This window comes from Pleurodeles waltl, chromosome 12 (assembly GCF_031143425.1).
Source record: "Pleurodeles waltl isolate 20211129_DDA chromosome 12, aPleWal1.hap1.20221129, whole genome shotgun sequence".
NCBI classification, from domain to species: Eukaryota; Metazoa; Chordata; class Amphibia; order Caudata; family Salamandridae; genus Pleurodeles; species Pleurodeles waltl.
This window is the reverse complement of record NC_090451.1, coordinates 20,848,432-20,867,683: the sequence shown is the minus strand read 5'-3', so window position 1 is coordinate 20,867,683 and position 19,252 is coordinate 20,848,432.

Here is a 19,252-nt window from a genome sequence, read left to right as displayed (position 1 = left end):
TGAGAAGCACCTCCACCCAGTACAGGCTTTGTTACTAGCCACAGAGTGATAAAGGCACTCTCCCCATGTGGCCAGCAACATGTCTGGTGTGTGGCAGGCTGGTAAAACTAGTCAGCCCACACTGGAAGTCGGGTATGTTTTCAGGGGGCATCTCTAAGATGCCCTCTGGGGTGTATTTCACAATAAAATGTACACTGACATCAGTGTGCATTTAATGTGCTGAGAAGTTTGATACCACACTTCCCAGTTTTCAGTGCAGCCATTATGGTGCTGTGGAGTTCGTGTATGACAGACTCCCAGACCATATACTCTTATGGCTACCCTGCACTTACAATGTCTAAGGTTTTGCTTAGACACTGTAGGGGCATAGTGCTCATGCACCTGTGCCCTCACCTATGGTATAGTGCACCCTGCCTTAGGGCTGTAAGGCCTGCTAGAGGGGTGACTTATCTATGCCAAAGGCAGTGTGAGGTTGGCATGGCACCCTGAGGGGAGTGCCATGTTGACTTAGTCATTTTCTCCCCACCAGCACACACGAGCTGGCAACCAGTGTGTCTGTGCTGAGTGAGGAGTCCCCAGGGTGGCATAAGACATGCTGCAGCCCTTAGAGACCTTCCCTGGCATCAGGGCCCTTGGTATCAGGGGTACCAGTTACAAGGGACTTACCTGGATGCCAGGGTGTACCAATTGAGGAAACAAAGGTACAGGTAAGGGAAAGAACACTGGTGCTGGGGCCTGGTTAGCAGGCCTCAGCACACTTTCATATCGTAACTTGGCATCAGCAAAGGCAAAAAGTCAGGGGGTAACCATGCCAAGGAGGCATTTCCTTACATGTAGTATTCCTCAAACCTGCTACTTATGGCTCCCTGCACATGGAGGTGTTTGTCTGAGTCTACCTTAAGTATGATGGAACCTCTGGATGAGGGACTCCCCAGCCAGGCCAGTAGGGTCTCCGACTTATTGCGCTCTGCATGAGCGCAGTTCATGTACTCATGGTAATCAAAGCAGCAATGTTTCTCTGTACATACTGCTACTTGCTCTCTGGCTTCTAACATTTGTTGTCAGTTCTTGGTTCCCTGTCCTTGCAATCTCCAACTCCCTTAAGGCTTGCTTGTGAGTTTCGATGTCCTTAACTATGGTGCACCACGCTCCCAACAGTTCTGTTACTCCAGTATTGGAACTTTCATAGATTCACATGCTTGAATCATTCCCCCTCATCAAGATAGGAGTCCCCGGTACCTTAGAAAAGACAATGCCCCAAAGACATAACAGGTATAACATAAAAACTCTACATTTTAGCAATCTATCTAAGTCCTTATGTAATAAAGGACCAAACTTGAACCTCAGCCAATCAGAGAGCGCCACCCTCTAGAACCCTCTAGAACCCTCCAGGGATCCAACAAACTGGCGACGAGGACCGAGGTTCGACCCTCGCATCGGTGCAGCCGAGGGCGCGTCCCTGCCCAACTATTGCCGCTGCTGCGTCTGCAAGGCGGAACACACTTGCCTGGAGCCGGCGTCTCGTTTAGTGCACAGAGTGCAGGTGGTGCACGACGTCGGACGGATTCGCATGCAACATGCGATTAGCTGCAGACGTTTAGCCACGCCCCAAATTGCCAGTGGAAAACGATGTGGAAGGATTCGGTGAGTGAAGCCATCGCAGCAAATACACGTCTTCGCCCATTAACAAGCAAAAGGAGCAAAGAACAGCCACATCAGTCGGCAGAGGCTCTATACACAATCATTGAGGTGTGTGTTCACATACATTCACTGGCACCACCACCTGTTTTTGCCATTTTCATCCTTTGCTACACCACTTAATGGACAGTGTCCTGTATCAGGGTCATTGTGCAACCCACCAATAACGTACCGTTCGTCGTCCCACTCCACAGAAGTGAGGGGCCCTTACATACGGCCCAGAGTGAACACAGGAGGCAGCGGCTCGTTATTTGGCATATCCCTGGTTGTCATTTTGTGGTGCTCCGGATCATCACTTATTATGGGCACCTTTCCTGCGCTTGAACCATTCTTGGTGGATGGGCCCCCGTCAGCGCACGCAGCGAAATGGAAACTATGGGTAGAACGACTTGAAAATTATTTTGCTGCAATGGCCATAGATCAAGACAGGAAATGGCCAATGCTCCTACATTTGGGGGGTCCTGAGATCCATAAGATCTGCAAGTCCGTGGTTGAGGAGGGCCCGCCGTCTTCATACCAAATGCTAAAATGAGCAATCACAGCCTACTTTGAACCCCTAGTGAATCCTGATTATGACTGTTTCCTATTGAGGCAAGCGAGACAGCTCCCCGAGGAATCTGTCAATGCATTCTGCGCCAGGCTAAGGGAACTAGAGCACATGCACGTTACTGGACCCAGGGGATGAAATATGTGCGCAATTCATTCAAGGATGTCATTCCACGAAGCTACGTGAACACATCTTGCAAGTCCCAGGCATGGCAATGGCAGACACGCTAACAATAGGGAGATCCAAGGAGCTGTCTCGTGTCCGGGCGCACACATGGAGTCAGCTCTCTTGAAGGCCGTCAAGGTGGAGCCGGTCAATGCAGTGGTGGCAGAGACAACGGTGAAACGGAAGGATAAAAGCAGAGGAGCAAGCTGGAACCAAATCTGCTATATGTGTGGAGTAGGATACCCACACCAAGGGAAGTGCCCAGCGGCTGGAAAGCAATGTACTAACTGCCACCGCTTAAACCATTTTGCAAAGGTCTGCTGCTCCACTTCAAAGACAAAATCAGTGGGACCCAAGACGACACACAAGGCGCAAGTGGTCCAACAACAGGAGGATTCGCAAGGCATGGACGACGATGACGAGCCGGAGGGAACTGTATATGTTATACATGCCACTCACCCAGGAAATATACCCCGGCACCGGATTCCGAGATGTCGAGTGAAGGTGGCAGGTCATCACGTGACAGCTCTCATTGACACAGGAGCATCAATAAACATTCTAGCACAATCGGTGTTCAGTCAAATTCCAAAGTGTCCTCAACTTCGCTCCACCACGGTACGAGTATTTGCGTTTAAATCAGCTACGCCTATTCCGCTAGCAGGGATGTTCATGACAGACATTACACATGGAGACATCACAACACGAGCGAAGATATATGTCGCAAAAGTTGGAACTGGAATGTTACTGAGCTGTCGCACAGCAGAAGAACTTGAGCTAGTCACGTTTGCTCTCAGTGTACACGTGGAAGCCCTGGAGAGTCTGGAGAAAGAATACTCCGAGATGTTCAAAGGAATCGGTTGCCTGAAGGAACGACAAATAAAACTGCATATCGACAAGTCTATCGAGCTGGTGGCGCTGAAACACAGACGCATTGTGTTCCATCCTCGACCTAAAGTAGAACTTGAACTAGCCAAGTTGGAAGAAGCTGACATCATTGAAAAGGTGGAAGGTCCGACACCATGGGTATCGCCAATTTTTGTTACTAGTAAACCAAAACAGCCTGGTGGAGTGCGCATTTGGGTGGACATGAGACTGCCAAACATGGCCATACGGAGGGTGTTAGAAGGTAGCCTCTTTCTAGCCTTGTTACCCCCACTTTTGGCCTGTTTGTGAGTGTATGTCAGGGTGTTTGTCACTGTTTTCACTGTCTCACTGGGATCCTGATAGCCAGGCCTCAGTGCTCATAGTGAAAACACCATGTTTTCAGTATGGTTGTTATGTGTCACTGGGATCCTGCTAGTCAGGACCCCAGTGCTCATAGGTTTGTGGCCTATATGTATGTGTCACTGGGACCCTGTCACACAGGGCTCCAGTGCTCATAGGTGTGCATGTATATGTTCCCTGTGTGGTGCCTAACTGTCTCACTGAGGCTCTGCTAACCAGAACCTCAGTGGTTATGCTCTCTCATTACTTTTAAATTGTCACTAACAGGCTAGTGACCATTTTTACCAATTTACATTGGCTTACTGGAACACCCTTATAATTCCCTAGTATATGGTACTGAGGTACCCAGGGTATTGGGGTTCCAGGAGATCCCTATGGGCTGCAGCATTTCTTTTGCCACCCATAGGGAGCTCTGACAATTCTTACACAGGCCTGCCACTGCAGCCTGAGTGAAATAACGTCCACGTTATTTCACAGCCATTTTACACTGCACTTAAGTAACTTATAAGTCACCTATATGTCTAACCTTTACCTGGTAAAGGTTGGGTGCAAAGTTACTTAGTGTGAGGGCACCCTGGCACTAGCCAAGGTGCCCCCACATTGTTCAGAGCCAATTCCCTGAACTTTGTAAGTGCGGGGACACCATTACACGCGTGCACTACATATAGGTCACTACCTATATGTAGCTTCACCATGGTAACTCCGAATATGGCCATGTAACATGTCTATGATCATGGAATTGCCCCCTCTATGCCATCCTGGCATTATTGGTACAATTCCATGATCCCAGTGGTCTGTAGCACAGACCCTGGTACTGCCAAACTGCCCTTCCTGGGGTTTCACTGCAGCTGCTGCTGCTGCCAACCCCTCAGACAGGCAGCTGCCCTCCTGGGGTCCAGCCAGGCCTGGCCCAGGATGGCAGAACAAAGAACTTCCTCTGAGAGAGGGTGTGACACCCTCTCCCTTTGGAAAATGGTGTGAAGGCAGGGGAGGAGTAGCCTCCCCCAGCCTCTGGAAATGCTTTGTTGGGCACAGATGTGCCCAATTCTGCATAAGCCAGTCTACACCGGTTCAGGGACCCCTTAGCCCCTGCTCTGGCGCGAAACTGGACAAAGGAAAGGGGAGTGACCACTCCCCTGACCTGCACCTCCCCTGGGAGGTGTCCAGAGCTCCTCCAGTGTGCTCCAGACCTCTGCCATCTTGGAAACAGAGGTGCTGCTGGCACACTGGACTGCTCTGAGTGGCCAGTGCCACCACGTGACGTCAGAGACTCCTGCTGATAGGCTCCTTCAGGTGTTAGTAGCCTTTCCTCTCTCCTAGGTAGCCAAACCCTCTTTTCTGGCTATTTAGGGTCTCTGTCTCTGGGGAAACTTTAGATAACGAATGCATGAGCTCAGCCGAGTTCCTCTGCATCTCCCTCTTCACCTTCTGATAAGGAATCGACTGCTGATCGCGCTGGAAGCCTGCAAACCTGCAACATAGTAGCAAAGACGACTACTGCAACTCTGTAACGCTGATCCTGCCGCCTTCTCGACTGTTTTCCTGCTTGTGCATGCTGTGGGGGTAGTCTGCCTCCTCTCTGCACCAGAAGCTCCGAAGAAATCTCCCGTGGGTCGACGGAATCTTCCCCCTGCAACCGCAGGCACCAAAAAGCTGCATTTCCGGTCCCTTGGGTCTCCTCTCAGCACGACGAGCGAGGTCCCTCGAATCCAGCGACACCGTCCAAGTGACCCCCACAGTCCAGTGACTCTTCAGCCCAAGTTTGGTGGAGGTAAGTCCTTGCCTCACCTCGCTGGGCTGCATTGCTGGGAACCGCGACTTTGCAAGCTACTCCGGCCCCTGTGCACTTCCGGCGGAAATCCTTCGTGCACAGCCAAGCCTGGGTCCACGGCACTCTAACCTGCATTGCACGACTTTCTAAGTTGGTCTCCGGCGACGTGGGACTCCTTTGTGCAACTTCGGCGAGCACCGTTTCACGCATCCTCGTAGTGCCTGTTTCTGGCACTTCTCCGGGTGCTACCTGCTTCATTGAGGGCTCTTTGTCTTGCTCGACGTCCCCTCTCTCTGCAGGTCCAATTTGCGACCTCCTGGTCCCTCCTGGGCCCCAGCAGCGTCCAAAAACGCCAAACGCACGATTTGCGTGTAGCAAGGCTTGTTGGCGTCCATCCGGTGGGAAAACACTTCTGCACGACTCTCCAAGGCGTGCGGGATCCATCCTCCAAAGGGGAAGTCTCTAGCCCTTGTCGTTCCTGCAGTATTTACAGTTCTTCAGCCTAGTAAGAGCTTCTTTGCACCAACCGCTGGCATTTCTTGGGCATCTGCCCATCTCCGAGCTGCTTGTGACTTTTGGACTTGGTCCCCTTGTTCCACAGGTACCCTCAGTCAGGAATCCATCGTTGTTGCATTGCTGATTTGTGTTTTCCTTGCATTTTCCCTCTAACACGACTATTTTGTCCTTAGGGGAACTTTGGTGCACTTTGCACTCACTTTTCAGGGTCTTGGGGAGGGTTATTTTTCTAACTCTCACTATTTTCTAATAGTCCCAGCGACCCTCTACAAGGTCACATAGGTTTGGGGTCCATTCGTGGTTCACATTCCACTTTTGGAGTATATGGTTTGTGTTGCCCCTATCCCTATGTTTCCCCATTGCATCCTATTGTAACTATACATTGTTTGCACTGTTTTCTAAGACTATACTGCATATTTTTGCTATTGTGTATATATATCTTGTGTATATTTCCTATCCTCTCACTGAGGGTACACTCTAAGATACTTTGGCATATTGTCATAAAAAATAAAGTACCTTTATTTTTAGTATAACTGTGTATTGTGTTTTCTTATGATATTGTGCATATGACACTAAGTGGTACTGTAGTAGCTTCACACGTCTCCTAGTTCAGCCTAAGCTGCTCTGCTAAGCTACCATTATCTATCAGCCTAAGCTGCTAGACACCCTATACACTAATAAGGGATAACTGGGCCTGGTGCAAGGTGCAAGTACCCCTTGGTACTCACTACAAGCCAGTCCAGCCTCCTACATTGGTTGTGCAGTGGTGGGATAAGTGCTTGAGACTGCTTACCACTCTTGTCATTGTACTTTTCATAAGAGAAAAATATACAAAACAAGGTCAGTGTATATACACATAGCCAAAAAGTTTTGCATTTCCTCTTTTCACTCTTTTCTAAGTGCTGAAAAGTACTCCTAAAACTTTCAAAAAGTTCTTTAAAAGTTTAAAAAGTTTTTTTCTGTCTTTCCAAAAAGTTCTGAAAACTTTTTTTCTTTTTCTATCACTTTAACTCTCTCTAAAAAATGTCTGGTACAGGCCAAAATGTTGAACTGTCCAAAATTGCATATGATCACCTTAGCTGGAAAGGAGCAAGGAGTCTCTGCATAGAGAGAGGTTTGAGTGTAGGGAAGAATCCTTCCTTAGAACTGTTAATTAATATGCTTAGAGTACAGGATAAGGCCATAAGTGCCCAATCTGGTGAAAAAGTAGCTAATGGTTCTCAATCTGATCCAGGGACTCCCCCAGGAAAAGGTTCAGGAAAGAAACTTCTCAGCCTGCCCATTACTAGACAGTCTAGCATAGTTGGTACAGAGGTTGAATCACACCATACTGATGGTGTGCTCTCACATTATACTGGTAGCCAAGCTGTTAGGGTGCCCTCTGTAAGGGACAGGTCTCCTTCTGTTCATTCCCATCATACCTCTGTATCTAGAAATGTCCCTCCCACCCACCCTGATGACAGATTGTTAGAAAGGGAGCTCAATAGATTGAGAGTGGAACAAACCAGACTGAAGCTCAAGAAGCAACAGCTGGATTTGGATAGACAGTCTTTAGAATTAGAGAAGGAAAGACAGAAGTTGGGTTTAGATACCCATGGTGGCAGCAGCAGTATTCCCCATAGTCATCCTGCAAAAGAGCATGATTCCAGGAATCTGCACAAGATAGTTCCCCCTTATAAGGAGGGGGATGACATTAACAAGTGGTTTGCTGCACTTGAGAGGGCCTGTGCTGTACAGGATGTCCCTCAAAAGCAGTGGGCTGCTATCCTATGGCTATCATTTAGTGGAAAAGGTAGGGATAGGCTCCTTACTGTAAAAGAAAATGATGCTAATAATTTCCAAGTTCTTAAGAATGCACTCCTGGATGGTTATGGCTTAACCACTGAACAGTACAGGATAAAGTTCAGAGAGACCAAAAAGGAGTCTTCACAAGACTGGGTTGATTTCATTGACCATTCAGTGAAGGCCTTGGAGGGGTGGTTACATGGCAGTAAAGTTACTGATTATGAAAGCCTGTATAACACAATCCTGAGAGAGCATATACTTAATAATTTGTGTGTCTGATTTGTTGCACCAGTACCTGGTAGACTCTGATCTGACCTCTCCCCAAGAATTGGGAAAGAAGGCAGACAAATGGGTCAGAACAAGGGTGAACAGAAAAGTTCATACAGGGGGTGACAAAGATGGCAATAAGAAGAAAGATGGTGAAAAATCTCAAGATAAGCATGGGGATAAGGGTAAAACCAAAGATCCCACTTCAAATCTTAAACACTCTTCAGAGGGTGGGGATAAAACAAATTCTTCCTCTTCTTCCCAACCTGCACACATTAAAAAGCCTTGGTGCTTTGTGTGTAAAAACAGAGGCCATAGTCCAGGGGATAAGTCCTGTCCAGGTAAACCCCCTGAGCCTACCACCACTAATACATCAAGCTCTAGTGCCCCTAGCAGTAGTGGTACTAGTGGTGGGACTGCTGGCAACAGTCAAGCAAAGGGTGTAGTTGGGTTCACTTATGGGTCCATAGTGAAAACTGATGTCATCAGTCCCAAGACAGTTTCTGTCACACCTAGTGGCATTGGCCTTGCCACACTGGCTGCTTGTCCCCTTACAATGGATAAGTACAGGCAGACAGTTTCAATAAATGGTGTTGAGGCCTTGGCCTACAGGGACACAGGTGCCAGTTTCACTTTGGTGACTGAAAACCTAGTGCCTCCTGAACAACACATCATTGGACAACAGTATAAGATTATTGATGTCCATAACTCCACTAAGTTTCTTCCCTTAGCTATAATTCAGTTTAGTTGGGGTGGAGTTACTGGCCCTAAGCAGGTGGTGGTATCACCTAGCTTGCCTGTAGACTGTCTCTTAGGTAATGACCTAGAGGCCTCAGGTTGGGCTGATGTAGAGTTTTATGCCCATGCAGCCATGCTGGGCATCCCTGAGGAATTGTTCCCTCTCATTTCAAGTGAAATGAAAAAGCAAAGGAGAGAAGGCCTGAAAACTCAGGATCCCTCACCATCAACAGGTAAAAAGGGTATCACAGTATCCCCTAACCACCCTACCATTCAGGATACTATTCCTGTGGTGGGAGAAACCTCTCCTGGGGTGGCACCTGTTCCAAGGGAATCATCAGCTGGCAAAGCTGGACTCCCTGAGGTGGAAGTACCTCTCTGTGGGATAACTAACATTGGTGAGAAAAAGAGCACCATTTTAGTTAACATGGAGCATCCCTCCAACCCTCCCAGAGAACCTTTAGTGCAGAAACTCTGCACTGCCTCACAACACTTAGGACAGCATCCCTGCCCTAGTGTGGAGCTGATAGGACAGCATCCCTGCCCTGCTCCAACCCAAGAGAAACAGCATCCCTGTTCTCTCTTCCAGCCATATGGACAAAGTTTTTGCCCAGCTATGGCTTTTCTGAGACAGCATCCCTGTCTGGCATTTCCATCACTACAAATAGGTTCAGTGGACAATTCCCACTGCTCTAAACTAAAACTTACTGATAGAAACTCTGAAAATACATCTTCACATTGTTGCTTAGCTAAAAAACTTCAAACAGGGTGGTTTACATCCCCACAGGGAAGTAACCATATAGTGGATGATAAAGGGAGTAACCAGTCTATTGCAGAGCTACTCTCTACTTATCACCACTTAGACAATAAAGTCTCAACTGGCCAAGGTTAGCCTTATTGTCCTTCGTTTGGGGGGGGGGTTGTGTGAGAAGGTAGCCTCTTTCTAGCCTTGTTACCCCCACTTTTGGCCTGTTTGTGAGTGTATGTCAGGGTGTTTGTCACTGTTTTCACTGTCTCACTGGGATCCTGATAGCCAGGCCTCAGTGCTCATAGTGAAAACACCATGTTTTCAGTATGGTTGTTATGTGTCACTGGGATCCTGCTAGTCAGGACCCCAGTGCTCATAGGTTTGTGGCCTATATGTATGTGTCACTGGGACCCTGTCACACAGGGCCCCAGTGCTCATAGGTGTGCATGTATATGTTCCCTGTGTGGTGCCTAACTGTCTCACTGAGGCTCTGCTAACCAGAACCTCAGTGGTTATGCTCTCTCATTACTTTTAAATTGTCACTAACAGGCTAGTGACCATTTTTACCAATTTACATTGGCTTACTGGAACACCCTTATAATTCCCTAGTATATGGTACTGAGGTACCCAGGGTATTGGGGTTCCAGGAGATCCCTATGGGCTGCAGCATTTCTTTTGCCACCCATAGGGAGCTCTGACAATTCTTACACAGGCCTGCCACTGCAGCCTGAGTGAAATAACGTCCACGTTATTTCACAGCCATTTTACACTGCACTTAAGTAACTTATAAGTCACCTATATGTCTAACCTTTACCTGGTAAAGGTTGGGTGCAAAGTTACTTAGTGTGAGGGCACCCTGGCACTAGCCAAGGTGCCCCCACATTGTTCAGAGCCAATTCCCTGAACTTTGTAAGTGCGGGGACACCATTACACGCGTGCACTACATATAGGTCACTACCTATATGTAGCTTCACCATGGTAACTCCGAATATGGCCATGTAACATGTCTATGATCATGGAATTGCCCCCTCTATGCCATCCTGGCATTATTGGTACAATTCCATGATCCCAGTGGTCTGTAGCACAGACCCTGGTACTGCCAAACTGCCCTTCCTGGGGTTTCACTGCAGCTGCTGCTGCTGCCAACGCCTCAGACAGGCAGCTGCCCTCCTGGGGTCCAGCCAGGCCTGGCCCAGGATGGCAGAACAAAGAACTTCCTCTGAGAGAGGGTGTGACACCCTCTCCCTTTGGAAAATGGTGTGAAGGCAGGGGAGGAGTAGCCTCCCCCAGCCTCTGGAAATGCTTTGTTGGGCACAGATGTGCCCAATTCTGCATAAGCCAGTCTACACCGGTTCAGGGACCCCTTAGCCCCTGCTCTGGCGCGAAACTGGACAAAGGAAAGGGGAGTGACCACTCCCCTGACCTGCACCTCCCCTGGGAGGTGTCCAGAGCTCCTCCAGTGTGCTCCAGACCTCTGCCATCTTGGAAACAGAGGTGCTGCTGGCACACTGGACTGCTCTGAGTGGCCAGTGCCACCAGGTGACATCAGAGACTCCTGCTGATAGGCTCCTTCAGGTGTTAGTAGCCTTTCCTCTCTCCTAGGTAGCCAAACCCTCTTTTCTGGCTATTTAGGGTCTCTGTCTCTGGGGAAACTTTAGATAACGAATGCATGAGCTCAGCCGAGTTCCTCTGCATCTCCCTCTTCACCTTCTGATAAGGAATCGACCGCTGACCGCGCTGGAAGCCTGCAAACCTGCAACATAGTAGCAAAGACGACTACTGCAACTCTGTAACGCTGATCCTGCCGCCTTCTCGACTGTTTTCCTGCTTGTGCATGCTGTGGGGGTAGTCTGCCTCCTCTCTGCACCAGAAGCTCCGAAGAAATCTCCCGTGGGTCGACGGAATCTTCCCCCTGCAACCGCAGGCACCAAAAAGCTGCATTTCCGGTCCCTTGGGTCTCCTCTCAGCACGACGAGCGAGGTCCCTCGAATCCAGCGACACCGTCCAAGTGACCCCCACAGTCCAGTGACTCTTCAGCCCAAGTTTGGTGGAGGTAAGTCCTTGCCTCACCTCGCTGGGCTGCATTGCTGGGAACCGCGACTTTGCAAGCTACTCCGGCCCCTGTGCACTTCCGGCGGAAATCCTTCGTGCACAGCCAAGCCTGGGTCCACGGCACTCTAACCTGCATTGCACGACTTTCTAAGTTGGTCTCCGGCGACGTGGGACTCCTTTGTGCAACTTCGGCGAGCACCGTTTCACGCATCCTCGTAGTGCCTGTTTCTGGCACTTCTCCGGGTGCTACCTGCTTCATTGAGGGCTCTTTGTCTTGCTCGACGTCCCCTCTCTCTGCAGGTCCAATTTGCGACCTCCTGGTCCCTCCTGGGCCCCAGCAGCGTCCAAAAACGCCAAACGCACGATTTGCGTGTAGCAAGGCTTGTTGGCGTCCATCCGGTGGGAAAACACTTCTGCACGACTCTCCAAGGCGTGCGGGATCCATCCTCCAAAGGGGAAGTCTCTAGCCCTTGTCGTTCCTGCAGTATTCACAGTTCTTCAGCCTAGTAAGAGCTTCTTTGCACCAACCGCTGGCATTTCTTGGGCATCTGCCCATCTCCGAGCTGCTTGTGACTTTTGGACTTGGTCCCCTTGTTCCACAGGTACCCTCAGTCAGGAATCCATCGTTGTTGCATTGCTGATTTGTGTTTTCCTTGCATTTTCCCTCTAACACGACTATTTTGTCCTTAGGGGAACTTTGGTGCACTTTGCACTCACTTTTCAGGGTCTTGGGGAGGGTTATTTTTCTAACTCTCACTATTTTCTAATAGTCCCAGCGACCCTCTACAAGGTCACATAGGTTTGGGGTCCATTCGTGGTTCACATTCCACTTTTGGAGTATATGGTTTGTGTTGCCCCTATCCCTATGTTTCCCCATTGCATCCTATTGTAACTATACATTGTTTGCACTGTTTTCTAAGACTATACTGCATATTTTTGCTATTGTGTATATATATCTTGTGTATATTTCCTATCCTCTCACTGAGGGTACACTCTAAGATACTTTGGCATATTGTCATAAAAAATAAAGTACCTTTATTTTTAGTATAACTGTGTATTGTGTTTTCTTATGATATTGTGCATATGACACTAAGTGGTACTGTAGTAGCTTCACACGTCTCCTAGTTCAGCCTAAGCTGCTCTGCTAAGCTACCATTATCTATCAGCCTAAGCTGCTAGACACCCTATACACTAATAAGGGATAACTGGGCCTGGTGCAAGGTGCAAGTACCCCTTGGTACTCACTACAAGCCAGTCCAGCCTCCTACAGAGGGAACGTCATCTCAGCCCCACTGTGGATGACATTGTGGCGGAAGTCAGTGGGTCAAGGTGGTTCTCTAAAATGGATCTCCGAGCTGGCTACCACCAATTTATGCTAGCACCAGAATCAAGAGCAATCACCACTTTTTCCACCTACGTTGGGCTGAGAAGGTACAAACGCTTAAGTTTCGGCGTTGCCAGTGCTGCAGAAGTGTTTCAAGATACGATCGGAGGGGTGCTGGCTGGTTTGGAAGGAGTCATCAATGTAAGCGATGACATTCTGGTGCACGCTCCCACCGTTGAAGAGCATCTCAAAAAACTTCGTGCCACGTTTCACAGGCTTCACCAGAACAGATTAACACTTCTTCGCGAGAAATGTGAGTTTCTGAAGCAAGAGATTGCGTTCTTTGGATATCTTTTCTCGGAGAGAGGGGTTCAGCCGGACCCAGAGAAAGTAGCAGACATTCAATCCGCACCCCCACCTCCCTCAGTGACGGGTGTACGCAGTTTCTTGAGCATGGTTACGTATTGCAGGAGATTTATCAACAATCTGACGTCACTCACAGCTAGGCTGAGGGAACTCACATAAGCTAACAATCCGTGGGAGTGGACTTCAACTCATGAGCAGGCGTTCCTCGCAACCAAACAGGCCCTGTCAGCCGACACAACTCTGGTGTATTTTGATCCCTCAAAAGACACGGAAATATCGGTGGATGCCAGCCCAGTAGGCTTGGGAGCTGTGCTGTCTCAGAAAGGTGGAGACGGAGAGTGGGCGCTAGTGGCGTATGCCAGCCGAGCGTTGACAGCAGCAGAACAGAGGTACTCCCACATTGAAAAAGAAGCGTTGGCAGTGCACTGGGGTTGTCGGCATTTCCACCTATACATATATGGCCATCCGTTTGTGGTGCACATGGACCACAAGCCGCTTATACACTATTTAACAAATCTGAATCTCAAACACCACCCAGGATCGAGAAATGGATCCTGCAACTCCAGGGCTATCAACTCTCTGTGGTATATCGACCTGGTGCACAGAACCCAGCCGACTACCTGTCAAGGCACACAAGACCACCTACCATTCAAGAGGAAGCGGAGTCTGAAGAGGTGGAAGAGTATGTGAGGTTGGTGGTGGAGCGATCCAGGCCTCTTCCCATGTCGGTACAAGAAATTCAAACAGCCACCAGGGGAGATGAGGTCCTACAGCTGGTGATATCATGTGTTCGGGATGGCAAGTGGCATCGGCTGAAACAGGACATAGCACGGAGAACAGCAGAAGCAAGCCTCACTTTGTCCTCTCTTCACAGTGTATGCCAAGAACAGGCTGTATCCTCAGAGGGAATGTCTTTTACAAGGCTATCGTTTAGTGATCCCAGAGGCGCTACAGCAGAGAACAATTGATCTTGCCCATGCTGTACATCAATGAATAATGAAAACCAAGGCAAGACTGCAAAGCGAGGTATGGTTCCCAGGCCTGGATGCGCGAGTAGAGCGGACCATCCAACACTGCCACATATACTAAACTCTCGGTCCAGCTGACTAACCGGCTCCCATTATGACTGAACCAATTCCATCGACTCCCTGGTATCGAGCCAGTGCCGATCTCTGTAGTCTCCCAGGCGGGCGCCACATGTTGGTGGTTATTGACGACTTCTCTAAATATCCGGAGGTGGAGGTGTTGGATTCTACTACAACTGAAGAGGTGGTGCCTTGCCTGGAGAAGATAATGGCAACCCATGGAATAATTCAAGAACTGAGAACTGATAATGGCCCTCCATTTTCCAGCAATGAGTTTGCCTCGTACCTGTCATCTCATGCCATTCATCACCGGAAGATCACACCCCGGTGGCCTCAAGCCAATGGGGAAGCTGAACGCTTCATGAGGACACTAAACAAGGTTTTGCCCATTGAGGTGTCTCAAGGGTGAAATGTGGAACATGCCCTGTTTGAATTCCTAAGAGAGTATCGGGTAACTCCCCACATCACGACGGGAGTGGCTCCCAGTGAAGTGTGCATGTTTTGCTGTGTAAGGGACACGCTACCACAGGCAACTGAAGCTTCCAGGATCTATGATCGAGTTGTAGTTTGGCTGCGCCATCGCCAAGCACGGAATGAGAGGGTGTCTCACAGGAGACGAGCCCGCGTCAGGGACTTACGAGTGGGAGATGCAGTGCTGGTGAAGAATAGGTGCCCAGGTGGTAAATTCAGACTACCGATGGACAGTGATCAAGGTGACAGGCACGATGGTGACCGCTCGATGAGGCATGGAGAGTGTGACTAGGAAGATCTCCTTCTTCACACATTACAACATACCCCCAGAGCCAGCGAGCCCAGCCACAGCGACCAGGTCATCACCCCCGGAGGAGGAGGACTCCGAACAGATAGTGAGAGCCCAAGAGGGGCTAGTGTCGTCAGAACACCGTTGTCAACTGAAAGGGCTGCAGGGGACCATGGTACATCATCCAGCTCGTCTGATCCTGGTGGGCTGACTGGCATTCAAGAGAGAGAAGGAGGAGCTCGATATGATCTACTTCCAAGACCAGCTGCACCCGTAAGGCTACAGGACTATGGGGGTCATTACAACCCTTGGAGGAAGCACCGCCAACAGGCTGGCGGTGCTTCCAGGGGAATTACGACCGCGCACCGCCAGACCGGCAGTTACCCGCCACATTGGTCCCGGCGGTTTAAATCCCCCAGGGCAGCGCTGCCCAGGGGATTACGAGTCCCCCTCCTGCCAGCCTTTTCATGGCGGTAAGAACTGCCATGAAAAGGCTGGCGGAAAGGGGAGTCGTGGGGCCCCTGGGGGCCTCTGCACTGTCCATGCCATTGGCATGGGCAATGCAGGGGCCCCCTGCCACGGCCCCATGGAGCAAGCGTGACTGGTGCAACTGCACCCGTTGCATAGCCGCAACACTGCCGGCTCCCGTGTTGCGGACGAGATCCCCGCTGGGCCGGCGGGGATCTCATAATAGACCACGTGGGAGTGCGGCCGCCCGGCGGTTCAACCTTGGCGGGCAGCTGATGAGGGCCTATATCTGCAAATAGAAACTCTGTGTATAATATTTTTCTTGTGTGTTTTGGTTTCTCCACGATCAGAGCTGTTAGTGACAGCAGCTGGACTTTACATTCCGTGTTGGATCTTGGCATCACATCCCATTCGATGATGGTTACTGTTGTTTGTGTTTAAAGTTTTGGAGGAATGTTATGTCCATACCATGTCGGCTGTCAGTGGCGAGGGGTGTTTCAGAAGGGCTACGCGTATATTATCGCGATACACCCCTCTGTACTGGCGGTGGAATAGTTTAGCCGGGGACAGTTGTGGGACACCGCAACCCTGTGGGTCCCTGTCCAGGGATCCAACAGTAGGCACCACTGGAGGATACGAGGGCGCTCGCGGAGCCAGTGCAGGTGTAGTGGCGCCGGGCTGCGGTCGGACACTACCCAACACAGGGATTTTGTGCTTCGGGTTGCTGCAGGTACTCTTGGGGAGTTCGGCCGGGGGCGCCGCCACTCCCGCCCTCCTCCGCTGGAACTTGCATCTCGTCCCCTTAATATGGGTTTCTCGGTTCGTATGGTTACTTGAGCTGTACCGCAGGAAACCCCCGGTAGATGTCGCTATAAGACCATCCTTTCCTAGCTCGTTTCATTTTCTTCACGATAGATAATGTGGAGGATGAGGATGTTCACATCTGCTCCAGTTCATTTTCCTCTTGGTTTTATGCGGCCGAAGGAGAAATTATCTGTTTGTTCACATCTTTAAAGTTGGCTCCGGGGTGCGTTAAGACTCCGAGAAGAGCGCAGTTAGGAGTTTCACTCCTATCTCACCCACGTTGTGGCAGCGTTCACAACATGGTTCAACCCTCCCTGCCCTTACTTAAGAGCATCAACCGTACACCAACCACATACAAACGAGCCCGCCAGGCTTCAGTTCATCAAAATGGTATGAAGGCTTCTCACAAAAAGTCATTTTTTTTTAAAACGTCAAAGAGCGGCCCCAAAACCAGAGGGCAAAGACAGCATCGACTTCCTCTACCAGTGTATGCCTGCCCGAGAGCTGGCAGGAGAGCACATAGAGGGTACGAGAAGCGGGCGCAGAGGGAGGACCACCTCACCCTCCAGCAGAGGGCAGGGAGGGAGGAGCACCTCACCCACCAGCAGAGGGCAGAGAGGGAGGAGCACCTCACCCTACAGCAGAGGGCAGAGAGGGAGGACCACCTCACCCACCAGCATAGGGCGCAGAGGGAGGACCACCTCACCCACCAGCAGAGGGCAGAGAGGGAGGAGTACCTCACCCACCAGCATAGGGCGCAGAGGGAGGACCACCTCACCCACCAGCATAGGGCGCAGAGGGAGGACCACCTCACCCACCAGCAGAGGGCAGAGAGGGAGGAGCACCTCACCCACCAGCATAGGGCGCAGAGGGAGGACCACCTCACCCACCAGCAGAGGGCGCAGAGGGAGGAGCACCTCACCCACCAGCAGAGGGCGAAGAGGGAGGACCACCTCACCCACCAGCAGAGGGCAGAGAGGGAGGAGCACCTCACCCATTAGCAGAGGGCACGGATGGAGGACCACCTCCCCCACCAGCAGAGGGCAGAGAGGGAGGAGCACCTCACCCATTAGCAGAGGGCACGGATGGAGGACCACCTCCCCCACCAGCAGAGGGCAGAGAGGTAGGAGCACCTTACCCATCACCAGAGGGCACAGATGGAGGAGCACCTCACCCACCAGCATAGGGCAAAGAGGGAGGACCACTTCACCCACCAGCAGAGGGCACAGATGGAGGAGCAACCCACCCACCAGCATAGGGCACAGAGGGAGGAGCACCTCACCCAGACCACCTCACCCACCAGCAGTGGGCAGAGAGGGAGGAGCACCTAACCCACCAGCAGACGGCACAGATGGAGGAGCACCTCACCCACCAGCAAAGGGCAAAGAGGGAGGACCACTTCACCCACCAGCATAGAGCACAGATGGAGGACCACCTCACCCACCAGCAGAGGGCACAGATGGAGGACCACCTCACCCACCAGCAGACATAGATAGAGGACCTTTTCAGACACGAGCAGCAGACACAGATGGAGGACCTCCTTGGACACCAGCAGTAGACACAGATGGAGGACCTCCTTGGACACCAGCAGTAGACACAGATGGAGGACCTCCTCAAACACCAGCAGCAGGCTTAGATGGAGGACCTCCTCAGACACCAGCAGCAGGCTTAGATGGAGGACCTCCTCAAACACCAGCAGCAGACACAGATGGAGGACCTCCTCAGACACCAGCAGTAGGCATAGATGGAGGACCTCCTCAGACGCCAGCAGTAGGCATAGATAGAGGACCTCCTCAGACACCAGCAGCAGGCATAGATGGAGGACCTCCTCAGACACCAGCAGAAGGTACCAGGGTGAACAACCACAGGCACCAGCAGCAGACAGTTATGAGGGACCTCCTCAAACACCAGCTGCAGACAAGGATGGAGGATCTCCACAGAATCCACCAGCAGACACAGATGAAGGACCTCCTCAGACACCAGCAAAATGTGCAAGGGTGAACAACCTCAGGCACCAGTAGCAGACACAGATGAAGGACCTCCTCAGACACCAGCTGTGTGACCACAAAGAACACCAGCAGAGGGCATGGGGGACATGCAAAGGCACCCGCAGAGGACACTGAGGGGAGAACACCTCAAGCCTCAGCAGCCAGAAGGGACTCTTTACAGTGCCTTGTCATCTTAGAGAGCTCATGGGGTCCACGCTCCCGCACTGCAGCCAGTCCAGCCCATCGCTCTCTATGATGAGCTAACTTCACCTTCCTCATAGTGAGTTTCGGTCATAGCATCACACAGCCCTCCCCTTCTTAGGTACCCCACCTGAGCCCAAATGTCTCCTTACGTATCACAGTTCCTCTCACAGCTTCTCTTGCTCAACTTCTTGCCTTTTTAATTTATCAAATTTAAAGGCCTAGTATATAGGAATGGCTTTAAGACTACCCATCCTCCCCCCACGCTGGAACAATGCCCAAGATATTAATACACTTGGCAAACAACCTCAAACTCCTCTTTAGCTAGCCCAGCTCACATCTGTGCTAGTATTCATTGGCAGCTCTTCTATACTATGTGCCTGGTGCTGCCTCCTTGATCTGTTGTGGCATCCACCTTAGGTTGCATGCTGCTGCAATGTCTCTTCTCTTCTACGCCATCTCTAGGTTTATCGGGGCAGATAGCTGCAGGTGGTGTGAGACTGTTGTCTTCGCCAGTCTGTAATTTGTAAAAAAAAAAATAATAATAATAAATAAGTGCCAGAGCCCTCGTCAGGAGGCTACTGCTGCATGCACCACCCATTCCCATGGCCAGCTCTGCCATTGACACCACAAACACAACTACTGACCATAGCACTCCTACAAGTGTGACAAGTCAGACTATTCCAGGCCCTAAAAGCTATTAGAATGGCTTGGGAGCAAGAATTAGTCATTGTAAATGTACATT